This window comes from Lepisma saccharinum, unplaced genomic scaffold (assembly GCF_977018435.1).
Source record: "Lepisma saccharinum unplaced genomic scaffold, izLepSacc3.1 HAP1_SCAFFOLD_64, whole genome shotgun sequence".
NCBI classification, from domain to species: Eukaryota; Metazoa; Arthropoda; class Insecta; order Zygentoma; family Lepismatidae; genus Lepisma; species Lepisma saccharinum.
The window spans coordinates 1148199-1160847 of record NW_028142911.1 but is presented as its reverse complement, the minus strand read 5'-3'; positions in this window follow the sequence as shown (position 1 = coordinate 1160847).

The window sequence follows — 12649 nt, the reverse complement described above, 5'->3', positions numbered from 1 at the left end:
CACACACACACACAGACACATACGTGTAAACGTGGTCTTATAAGGCCCGAGTGAGTGTGCATATGTTGTTGGAACCACTATAATTTGATAAATTAGCATAATCAAGGTCATCGTAAAATGTCGAGACCATGCATGTGATTACAAATACCACCGTGGTTTTTGAAAATTATCATTTACGCAGTTTTCCTCACGAAAAAATGGTTACTATTCTTGTTGGAACCTGGTACCAATATCACTTTTCTAATTTACGTGTTGTAATTTCAATACAATTGCATCCGTTGTGGGTACCAATCAATATTGCACAAACCGTCCAACCAATCACAATTCTTGTAGGTCACATGATTTATTCTGTGTGTTAGCAGCTTCGTGCCATACCGAATTGGGCAAAAAGTTGTGAAATGCGCTTTACGGCGTCAATTGTGAGCGCGTAGCTTGCATGTATCTGTCTCGGCGCAGAGCATTCGGAAGGGGGAGGGGGAAAGAAGAGTTCCTCTCGCGGCGAAGTTAGGAAGGGATTAACTGGTGTGCAGTGAGTGCCGTACTTAAGGAGTTTTTCCCCCACTGTCGAAATGAGAAAATAATCACATTTACCCTAATCGCTTACTCTTAATTTTTACTTTGCATACTTTTTTGTGTTGTTTGAAGATTTCAGAAATCAAAGCAGGCTTGTGCGTCCTATCATGCCGCAACTGTGTGAATCGAAGCTCTTTATTGGCACGCTACCCAGCGAAACGCAATAGGTTAAATAGCGACAAGAGATACGTATCGCTTGGAAGTGAACCCTCAGTAATCAATTCGACCTTTCGCATCGATGCGACAGGGAAAGCTGCACATGTCGCTTTTGGATCGATGCAATAAGTGTCTAGAGCATGAGCGGTGAATGTCTTGCTTTAGACTGAAGTCGCCAGTGTTCATGGGCGTCCGGAAGGGGGGCAAGGGGGCGTACCCGCCTATGGAAAAAGAAAGTCAACCAAAAATTATATATTTCACACATATAATTTCATTTCAGCCACAATAATATGTGTTAATTAATGCACGAACATGATACATTCAAATTTAAGCAATGTTTTTTGAGAGAACATTGGGGAAAATGTGGCTTATTTGCCACCTGGAAAAAAAATACCTTCCTTGCCCCTTATTGGAAAAAATCCTGCTCACGTCCATGCCAGTGTTGCCTGTCGATTATCGTCTGCCACTTGTCGCTTCGATCTGAAGTCTCCTTGAAGGGGGTCAGGGGAAGAATTCTGACGGAGGCTACAAGCGACAGCGTGCTTCCACATCGACAAAAGACACGGGTCCCTTTTGTCTTGTAGACTAGAACATTCACCACCTGTGCACGACAACACGTGGAGGCGTCACGATGCACAGCATTGATAAAGTAGCTAGCTTGAGTGACACAACCAAGCGACATTCAATATTTGCAGCTTACCGTACTGTATCAGTTCGAATCGTTGCATTGATTACCGAGACTTGTCGCTTGTCGCGTTACGCTTCGGTCTGGAACCTGCTTAAACGGCATAAACGGCAGGGGACTAGCGACGTGGAGATTTTATACCAAAGCGACAACCGAAATTAGAAAATTCAATATAAGGCAAAACATTCACCGCGCATGCGCGAACAAATGTACGAAGCGACATGATGCACGGTATTAACAAAACTGGCCAATCAGAGCGACACGCAAGCTACAAGCGACACCTGCATCTTGTGTTGTCGCTTAGGTTAGAAAGGTTCAATTCATTACTGCGGGTTCGCTTCCAAGGGACACGTGGTGGTTGTCGCTTTCGTGTGAAATATCCCTTACAAAGCAAAAAAATCTGCAAACGACAGACGACAAATGACAGGCGACAAGCGACACTGATAATTCACACAGAAGCTGCAAGCGGCAAGGGACACAAGCACAGTTAGTTTAAATTCAAACATTCACCGCGCATGAGCTAACAAGAGCACGAGGTGACAGGATGCACGGTATTGAGTAAACTGCCTAATCAGAGCGACACGTGCAGCTTGTCCTGTCGCTTTGATACGAAAGGTTGCATTTATTTCTGAATACTGGTTTGCAAGTTAAGCGTGTCACGTGCCGCTCCCCTCTGAAAGCTACACTAAGATATTGTTTCATTGAATTCTCCTCAGGAAAGGAAGAGAATGCTTATACAAATACAGTCTCCGCAGAACATTTGCGAAATCACTCATTATATTTGAAACTCTATTTTCTGTGCACACTCAGCGTGCACTATAATCTGCTGAAACGGCCCTAACAAATTATTTGCTGGAACTAGGATCTCACATTCCTCATCGTTGTGAAGGGTCACTCGCAATAGAATTGTTACGATTTTATCTCTCTGGTTGAGAACAGAATTTGGAGACTACAGTCCACAAAAAATTTACTTCTGTTGGAGTTATTAGATTGGGGGGAGGAGGGTGGTGCTTCAGATGGCTGTTCCATGTAGACTGTACATTTGGACAAAACGAGCAAAGGAAAAGTAACTTATTTAATTTCTTTGTAATATGATTTAAGTGCTAATTTACCAGAAGTCCAGTATAATAAAATGGTGTGAGTCTTCATGGACATTTTAATTAAACCTTTCTTCACAAACTGATTCAATATTGAATAGGGTAGTGGTTCCCAAAGTGTGCTTTGTGGCGCCCCGGTGTGCGATATTTTCATGCAAATGCCACTTACTTGTTAGTCTACAGATGGTTTTAGATATGATTGTTCCAAACATTTGCTTATTTAGTCCTTTTTACATAAACAATATTTCTGAATTTGAAATATGTGCTCATTTTTTAACTTAAGGCAAGCAACCTAACAACACTAACTTAGCGTTGCAAGTTTTAGATAGGCCGATGCCTACATTACTTGGGCGCCACGGAAAAAATGTATAACTACAAAGTTTGGGATCCCCTGAAATATTGCATAATTGTAATAACGAATGTTTGACGTATAAACTTGATGTGAAGCGTACAGAAATGTTTGTTTCGTGAATGAAGCGAACAAGAAAATGTTTTGTAATTCTCATTCCTTGCAACCACCCAGTCACAGTAACTGTTCTTCACCGGACCTCTACTTCCTTCCGCGTCACCCATGAAGTCTGCTGGTGCATCTTTGCGTCCTGTCACAAGCATTTCGTTTTCGCGCCTTTTTTACCGGACGCCCGGTTCTTTCTTACTTCGGTAGTTCTTCTCGCAGTCAAGTAGGAGGGTTTCGAGTTCCTTCCTGATGGCGCTGTCGACCTCCTTGGCGTACTGGTTAGCACAGAGCGCTACGACGCCAGGGGTTCCGGGTACGAGGTTCGAGTCCCGTGTAAGGCATGGGTATTTCTGTTTGTCGAAATGAGAAAAACTGAAAATTGAGAATAATCGAGAAATGAAAATCTTGAGAATATAGTGAAAAACGGCGGATACTTCCGGTTACGGGTATTCCTTTTAAAAAAATGCGTAGTGGTTGCTTCGTCGCCTTGAAATCAACATGAAATGGCTACACCAAAGTGACGTAGAGGCGAACACACCATTATTCTGCAGTGTTATCTCAAGAGTCTGGTATTAGCAACACAGGGAGACATTTCTTAGTCGCAAGAAATGTTTTCAAATAACTACTTATAAAAAGTAAATGGTATCGTCTTGGCAGAACAAACTGACTCGATTACAAAAGCACAAGAAGCTAACTGTCTCCATTATTGCGATCATACGGTATAGTTTTATTATTGTGTGTAGTTTTAACAACTAACCTTGAAAGAAACAGTTTGAATCGACGTACAAGCGAAACATTTCCAACCAATGGCAGCACAAAACATGTCGCAACTAATACATAGCGACGTAGTGCAACAAGCCTACGAGCACAAAATGAACAATCTCTATTTTATGGTGGTATTTTAAGACTTTAGAATTCAAAATCGTTTGAAAGATGTAGAGTTCATAACACAAAAAATACTAATAAATAATATGAATAGGAAATATGCAAGGGTAAAGTAAAGTGCATTACAGCGTTGCATGGATGTAGTTGTAAGGGACCACATATTATATCTTACTTAATATCCGACTATTTTGGAACATTTCTTGATTTAGGGCAATTATTTGGAAAATATTGACCGACGACGAAGCTGCTATGCCTGCAGTCATCTGTAGAAGACACAGAAAATCTCAGTCCGGAAACGAGTGCATCAGCTCAATCTATGGCGTAAACTCGTTCTGACTTTTGTCATTGTTATTCGGCCCAGATTTGAAAGCACCACTGATGCAAGGCCTCTTGTCGAGTGAGCGTGTCATCCGTTTCTTTTCCTCCCTCCTAATTTATGATGGCGGGTCTCACGCAAAAAGTGCATAATGTTAAAGAGTTCGAAGTTTCATGAACGTTTACTATACAGCAGCTGAGAAATGCTGATTACAATGACAGAATCATATTAATGTTGCAACAAAGTTATCATTGAGAAATTACATCTTGTAACTTGGATATCTAGAGAAGTATTACAAGAAAGTTTGAACATTCTATTTTTGACTTCATTAAAACGTGATGAAAAATGTAGGAGCATTTTTATTAGATTCTCGTGTTTACAATCAAAAATACAATTAACACCTGATATTTAAAATATTCTGTACTGGGCCTCCCCGATGGCGCAGTAGTAGCGTCGTCGCCTTGTAATCAAGGGGTTAAGGGTTCGATACCCGGTGGAGGCACTAGTGGCTCGGATCCCACTTTAACTGTAGGTCCAGTCTCGATTAGCATTACTGTGCATAAAGTTGACTTAACCAACCAAAATATGTACTATTTTACGAATTTGGGAGTTATTGTAAGGTTTCCAATGTAGCTATTTCGTTCTTTGATTAATTAGAACGCTTTTCAGGCTCTGAGAAGCATAATAATTCAACATTTTAATGAAAATCGTCGCTGGCTTGGTCTGTAGAGGAAATTAGTTTCAAGCGGGTATTAACATTGAACGCGAATTTCTCAAAAAAATAAGTTTTGATCCTATAGTCGAATTGTCATAATTAAAACGAATTTTAAGTTCTGAAGAACATAATAATTCAACATTTTAATGAAAATCTTCTCTGGCAAGTACCCAATACTTTTCAGAGATTGAAATGCGTATTAATTCTGACATTTCGGCTATAGGAGCAACACATGAATTTTTCGAGAAATTCACGTTCAATGCTAATACCCCAATTGAAACTCATTTCCTCTACAGTCCAAGCCAGAGTTGATTTTCATTAAAATGTTGAATTATTATGCTTTTCAGAGCCTGAGAAGCGTTTTAATTATGACATTGCGACCATAGGATCAAAACTTGATTTCTCGATATATTCGGGTAAAATGCTAATACACGCTTGAAACTCATTTTTTCCACAGTCCAAACCAGAGATGATTTTCATTAAAATGTTGAATTAATATGCTCCTCAGAACCTAAAAATCTAATTATCCTACAAGAGATGTGCGAGAAGACGGCGAATATCGAGACGGGGTTAGCATCCATTGGAAGGAGGCTAGATGAGCTAGAGAAATAGAACCACCCTCTCGGTGAGGAGAACAAAGATCTGTGACGTAGGCTTTGTGCAACAGATTCTGATGTGTACAGAATCATCGGCCATTCGAAAAGGAACAACCTTATTTTTGATGGCATGGCAGAAACTGGCCGTGAGACCTGGCAGCAGTGTGACGACAAAATCAGGAAGCTGGTGAGGGAGAAGATGGGGGTAGAGCTCGACCAGGAGGCTGTCGACAGAGCTCACAGGCTTAATTACAAGGTGGCCGGCTGCAGACACATTATAGTGAAGCTGCACCATTACAAAAGGAAGGAGCAGATATTTGGAGAATCGGAGGAAACTCCGCGGCACATCCGTGTACGTAAGAGAAGATTATTCACCCAGAATTCCGCAGCAGCGACAATTTCTCGCGGGACACATGCTAGATGCCAGGAGGGAAGGGAGACGCGCGTACGTATCTCACGACAAGCTGATTGTAGACGAATATGTTTACAAGACGAACGATGATGGCTCGGACATTATTTGTATGGGACATCGGAAAAGACACGATGGTCCGCGTGGTGCTATCGGAGAGGACGGAAGATATGGCAACAGCGCAAACGGAAGGGATAATGGAGCATCTTGAAGCAGCGACAGGGTGTCTGGTGGAAAAGAAGAGGACAACGGCACGGGAGAAAGGCGCCCCCAGGCGACAAACTCCGACAAGGGGTACTGGTGCTTGGGGAAGGGGGTTAGTGAACCGGAAAGCCCAGGAACGTTTCCAGGAATTCAGTCCAAGAGGAGATCCCAGGTTGCGGAGTCGAAGCACTCAGGTTCCAGGAGGTCAGGAGGCCCTCACGCAGCCACGCCCATCGTCTGCAACATCCAGGTAAGGTGACGCCGAGTGTGTCTGTCTTGGAAAGCAATGAGACAGCGAGATCCCCCTTCATTCAGGAATGCAAGAAAAGCGACCCTCTTCCCTGTGACTCAGTAAATTGCAATCCAAAACCAAACACCTTTGTTCAGTTAAACTTTCATAATAACAATAACAATAGCAAACACTTTAATATTGCATATCAGAACGTACGAGGGCTAAGAACGAAAACAAAACAGTTTTACCTAAGTGTATTACGATGCGTGGCATGTTCCGAGACTTGGTTAACGTCTGCGCATGCTAGCGAGGAACTGTTTGACGACAGATACGTCGTATTCAAGACAGACCGTGACCCGATCGCCTCGGGGAAAACCAAAGGCGGATTTGTCCTGTTGGGTGTTCGACGGAAATTCCAAGCCTCCAAAATAGACTGCAATCTTAAGGACCCTACCGTTGAATTTTTAATTGTTAAATTTAAAATGGATGACGAAACTAACCTGAATATGTGTGTAGTATATGTCCTGCCTGATTCCGCATCTAAAACATACGATACACTGTTTGATCACATAACCTCGCAATGTCCGACTGGGTGTCGATTACTTCTGACAGGCGACTTAAATATTCCAGAAATCGTAGGCTCACATTCAGATTTACCCGAGGCAAGACCAAAACGATATAATTTTCAAAAGGCTGATTTTTTAAAACTATTCAAAGAATTTCAAGTTGTAAACTGAATCTAAGCAATTATAATAGAATAAAGCGAGAAGTTAATCGCACGTTTAGAAGTAAACAAAGAGATTACTTGAAAAGCAAAATTAACGAAATTGAAACAAACAGCAAAAATAAAAATATCAGAGATTTATATAAATGTGTAAAGGAGTTTAGAAGGGGGTGGCAACCTAAAGTAAACTTGATAGAAGATAAAGACGGTAATTTTCTAGCTGACCCAAGCGATATTCTAAATAGATGGAAGAAGTACTTTAATGACCTTTTAAATGTTCATGTAGGAGATAAATCAGAAGTAAATGAAGTGCACACAGCAGAACCTTTAGTTCCAGAACCTAACTTGACTGAAGTTAAAGATGCTATTAACAGGCTAAAGAATAACAAAGCACCTGGCATTGATTTAATACCAGCTGAGTTAATTAAATATGGTGGAAGTTCGTTAATATGTCATATTCATAAATTAATTTGTTTAATATGGAATAAAGAAGAAATCCCTCAACAGTGGAATGAATCCATAATTGTTCCTGTGTTTAAAGAAAGTGATAAAATGAACTGCAATAATTACCGTGGAATTTCTCTACTCTCAACAACATACAAAATATTGTCTAACATTCTTTTAACAAGACTAACACCATATGCTAATGCTAATATGCTAATGAAATTATAGGTGATTATCAATGTGGATTTAAACGTAACAGATCAACTACACATCAAATTTTTCACAAACGACAGACACTTGAAAAAAAGTGGGAATATAATCAAAATGTTCATCAGCTATTCATTGATTTCAAAAAAGCATATGATTCGGTCAAAAGAGATAAATTATATAATATATTAGTCGAGTTTGGAATACCTAAGAATCTTGTTAGTATTACAAAAGTATGCACCAGTGAAACAGAAAGTAAAATTTGTGTGGGTATTAACATGTCTGACAAATTTACAATTCATGATGGGTTAAAACAAGGAGATGCATTATCTCCGTTGCTCTTTAATTTTGCCTTAGAATATGCTGTTAGGAAGGTAAAAGAAACTAACGAAGGACTAAAATTAAACGGTGTGACTCAGTTGTTAGCATATGCAGATGATGTAGACTTATTAGGGGATGATATAAATACAATTAAGAATAATGCTAAATAATTTTTCAAACCTGCTAAAGAGATATGTTTGGAAGTTAACAAAGAGAAAACTAAATATATGCTTACCGGCCGAAACCAAGTGTTAGGTAATAATCAAAATCTAATTATTGATAACAACTAGTTTGAACCAGTTTCCAAATTCGAATACTTAGGAGTAATATTAACAAATGAAATTATATTAAAGAAGAAATAAAAAGTAGGCTTAATGAAGACTTTTGTCTTCTCGTTTAATATCTAAAAAAACTAAAAGTGAAAATATGCAAAACCGTAATTTTACCTGAAATATTATATGGATGTGAAACTTGGTCTCTTACATTGAAAGAGAAACATAAATTGAGAGTATTTTAAAATAAGATCCTTAGGAAAATCTTTGGACCTAAAAGGGATGAGGAGACAGGTGAGTGGAGAAGGTTACATAATTTAGAACTACATAATTTGTATTCATGTCCAGATATTATTAGAATAATTAAATCAAGAAGACTTAAGTGGGCAGGCCATGTGGCACGAATGGGAGAGGAAAGAGGAGTTTACAGGATTCTTGTTGGGAAACCTGATGGTAAGAGACCTGTAGGAAGGCCAAGACGAAAATGGAGGGACAACGTTGAGATGGACCTAAGGGAAATCGGTAGGGAAGGAAAAGAGTATATAGATCGTGCTCAAGATAGGGAAAGATGGACGGCCTGTTTTGCTGCAGCCATGAACCTTCGGGTTTTAGAAGGCTAGAGAGTTAGAGTTAGAGTTAAACTGGGATGTATTAAGAAATTATAAAGATGTAGATGATGCGGTCCGTACATTCTATGCCATTTAAACTCGGTATTTGATAAATGCGAACCTCAAGTCGCAACTATATCCATGCTGGTTCTCCTGGGAAATAAAAAAGGATATAACTCTTAAAGCTATCCATCAATGGAAATGGAAAAGACTGATCGGGGATGCCGCCTTTCATGAAGCTTAATTTAATGAATTGCGAAAGATCGTTAAAAAACGAATCTCCATGGCGTACGACGAATATCTGCTAAACTGTGAATTAGGTATACAATACGATCCCGAAAGATTTTGGTCCTTTGTAAAAAACAAAAGAAAGAAAACACCTACCCACCCCACCACCTACCAAAATAAATCTCTACGAAGCGGAAAAGAGATTGCGGATGCATTTGCTCGTCATTTCAAATCAATCTATAGCGATGACAAATCAAGCTACGAAACAACATTCCCCCTGGATACCACTAACGAACTATTGGACATGCTTCATATTGGTGAAATTTCCCTAAATGACGTGGAAGATGCAATAAAATCACTAAAACCGAAAAGATCTGTTGGTCCCGATATGGTCCTCCCGTACGTGATAAAGGGATGCTCTGAAAGCTTTAAGTACCCGCTACTTTGATCCTATAGTCGAACTGTGATAATTAAAACGAATTTTTTATTCTGAAAAGCATAATAATATAACATTTTAATGAAAGTCAACTCTGGTTTGATCCGTAGAGGACATGAGTTTCAAGCGTGTTTTAGCATAGAAAGCGAATTTCTCGAAAAATCAAGTTTTGATCCTATAGTCGAAATGAAATAATTAAAACGCTTTTCAGGATCTGAAAAGCATAATAATTCAACATTTTAAAGAAAATCATCTCTGGCTTGGTCTGTAGAGAAACTGAGTTTCAAACAAGTACTTTCATTGAACGGGAATTTCTCGAAAAATCAAGTTTTGAACCTATGTTTGAAATGTCATAATAAGTCGATTTCAGGCTCTGAAGAGCATAATATTTCAACAGTTTATTGAAAATCATATCTGGCATGGTCTTTAGAGAAAATGAGTTTCAAGCGGGTATTAATATTGAACGCGAATTTCTTCAAAAAATCATGTTTTCTTCCTATAGTTGAAATGTCAGAATTAAGACGCTTTTCAATGTCTGAAAAGAATAATAATACAACATTTTAATGAAATACATCTCTGCTTTGGTCTTTAGAAGAAAGAGTTACAAGCGAGTATTAGATTAGCATTGAACGCGAATTTCTCGAAAATTCAAGTTTTGATCCTATGGTCACAATGTCAGAATTAAAACGTTTTTCAGGATCTGAAAAACATAATAATTTAACATTTTAATGAAATCATCTCTGGCTTGGTCTGTAGAGGATATGAGTTCCAAACGGGTATTAGCAATGAACGCGAATTTCTCGAAAAATCAAGTTTTGATCCTAGAGTCAAATTGTGATAATTAAAACAATTTTCAGGGTCTGAGAAGCATAATTATTCAACATTTTAATGAAAATCATCTCTGGTAAGGTATGTAGAGAAAATTAGTTTCAAGCGAGTATTAGCATTGAACGCGAATTTCTCGAAAAATTAAGTTTTGATCTCATGGTCGCAATGTCATAATTAAAACGCTTTTCAGGATCTGAAAAGCATAATAATTCAACAGTTTAATGAAAATCATATCTGGCATGGTCCTTAGAGAAAATGAGTTTCAAGCGGGTATTAACATTGAACGCGAATTTATCGAAAAATCATGTTTTCTTCCTTTAGTCGACATGTCAGAATTAAAGCGCTTTTCAATTTCTGAAAAGTATAATAATATAACATTTTTATGAAAATCATCTCTGCTTTGGTACTTAGAAAAAATGAGTTACAAGCGAGTATTAGATTAGCATTGAACGCGAATTTCTCGAAATTTTAAGTTTTGATCCTATGGTCACAATGTGCTAATATTGGACTGCTTTAAATAGAATTCGTGAAGGTAACGAGAGCAAGTGAAATATCCATTTGAGAATTAGACTGCAAAAATCACTAGCAGAGTTGTCTGTCTCCATTCGAATTGTTCCCTCGCCAAAAGCAAGTTTCGTGATACCCAGCTGGCCGCTGGTGCCAAAATATTAAAGCATAAAGTGAAGTAATTTTAACGTCAAACAACGAAATTGTTATGTAATACTAATACTACTAATAATGATGCACTTAACTGAGAAATGTTTATTTTCTATAGTATATGCCTTGCTTTCTCTAGAAATTCGAACAAATAGGCACATAATGTCTGAAAGTGACTTTGGCCCAACGTGGATACATTTCTCCCAGGGCGAGCCTCAGCTACTGGGCGGGTTGCAGGCAGGGACTGCGAACCGAATTTGAACTCGAACTGAAACATGCTCCAGTTCGACGTATGGTTCGCACTCGAACCTGAACTGAAATGTTTCGCTACATTCTGGTGCACCATAACCCACCGCGTACTTTCAGTTTCAGTTCAGTTCCGGAATGAAACCTCACTGTGAACACTTTCGGTTTGCACCCGAACCTGAACTGAAATGTTTCGCTACATTTTGGTGCACCATAACCCTCCGTGTACTTTCAGTTTCAGTTCAGTTCCGGAATGAAACTTCATTGTGAACACTTTCGGTTCGCACCCGAACCTGAACTGAAATGTTTCGCTACATTCTGGTGCACCATAACCGTCCGTGTACTTTCAGTTTCAGTTCAGTTCCGGAATGAAACTTCATTGTGAACACTTTCGGTTCGCACCCGAACCTGAACTGAAATGTTTCGCTACATTCTGGTGCACCATAACCCTCCGTGTACTTTCAGTTTCAGTTCACTTTCGGAATGAAACTTCATTGTGAACACTTTTGGTTCGCACCTGAACTGAAATGTTTCGCTACATTCTGGTGCACCATAACCCTCCGTGGCCTTTCAGTTTAAGTTTTGTTTCGGAATAAAACTTCGTAGTGAACAATTTGTATTTTGGGGGCTGCTAGATCCGAATATTTGGAAATAGATAAGATCCGAAATGCCATTAAAGCAGTGTTTCTCAATTTTTTTGCCTGAGAGTCCCCCTTGACATAATTGAATATTTCTGTGTACCCCCTGATTTCTCAATATTTTATATACCTAAACATTGTATGAAATAAGTGTGAAAAATGACACCAAACACGAACTCATTGCTTCCAATACGCTACATAATAATATGGATACGTAGTTATTACTTCTGAGTGGCAATATGTTTATAATTCGTATATCTTGGTCGTGTTTGGTGTCATTTTTCATATTTTATAGCCCAGATTTCAATTATAACAAAATAAATGTAATATTGTTACAACATAAAAAAATAACATTGTTGATTCAAATAGTCAGTAGGTGACTCACTAGTCACTAAGTCCGTCCGGTCCAGTTTCTATTGCGTCACCACCTGTAGGAAGGGAACAGGAAGTATGTATTTTCCAACAGTGCCTTACATCGCATTGCATTCCCGTTCCCAACCAATCACGTGGCCTCTTACCCGACTGCCATGCCATCAAACTGTTTAAATCCAGGTACTATAAATAACCCTGTTCATACAAGATATTAATCAAATCCACATTGGAATCGTGTTTTTCACCACAGCTGCAGCGCAATTCAAGAAACAATTCTCATATCGGCATTGTCCAAGAGTGGTGGTCATTGGTTCTGCGGTCACGAAAGAAGTTCGATCGACAC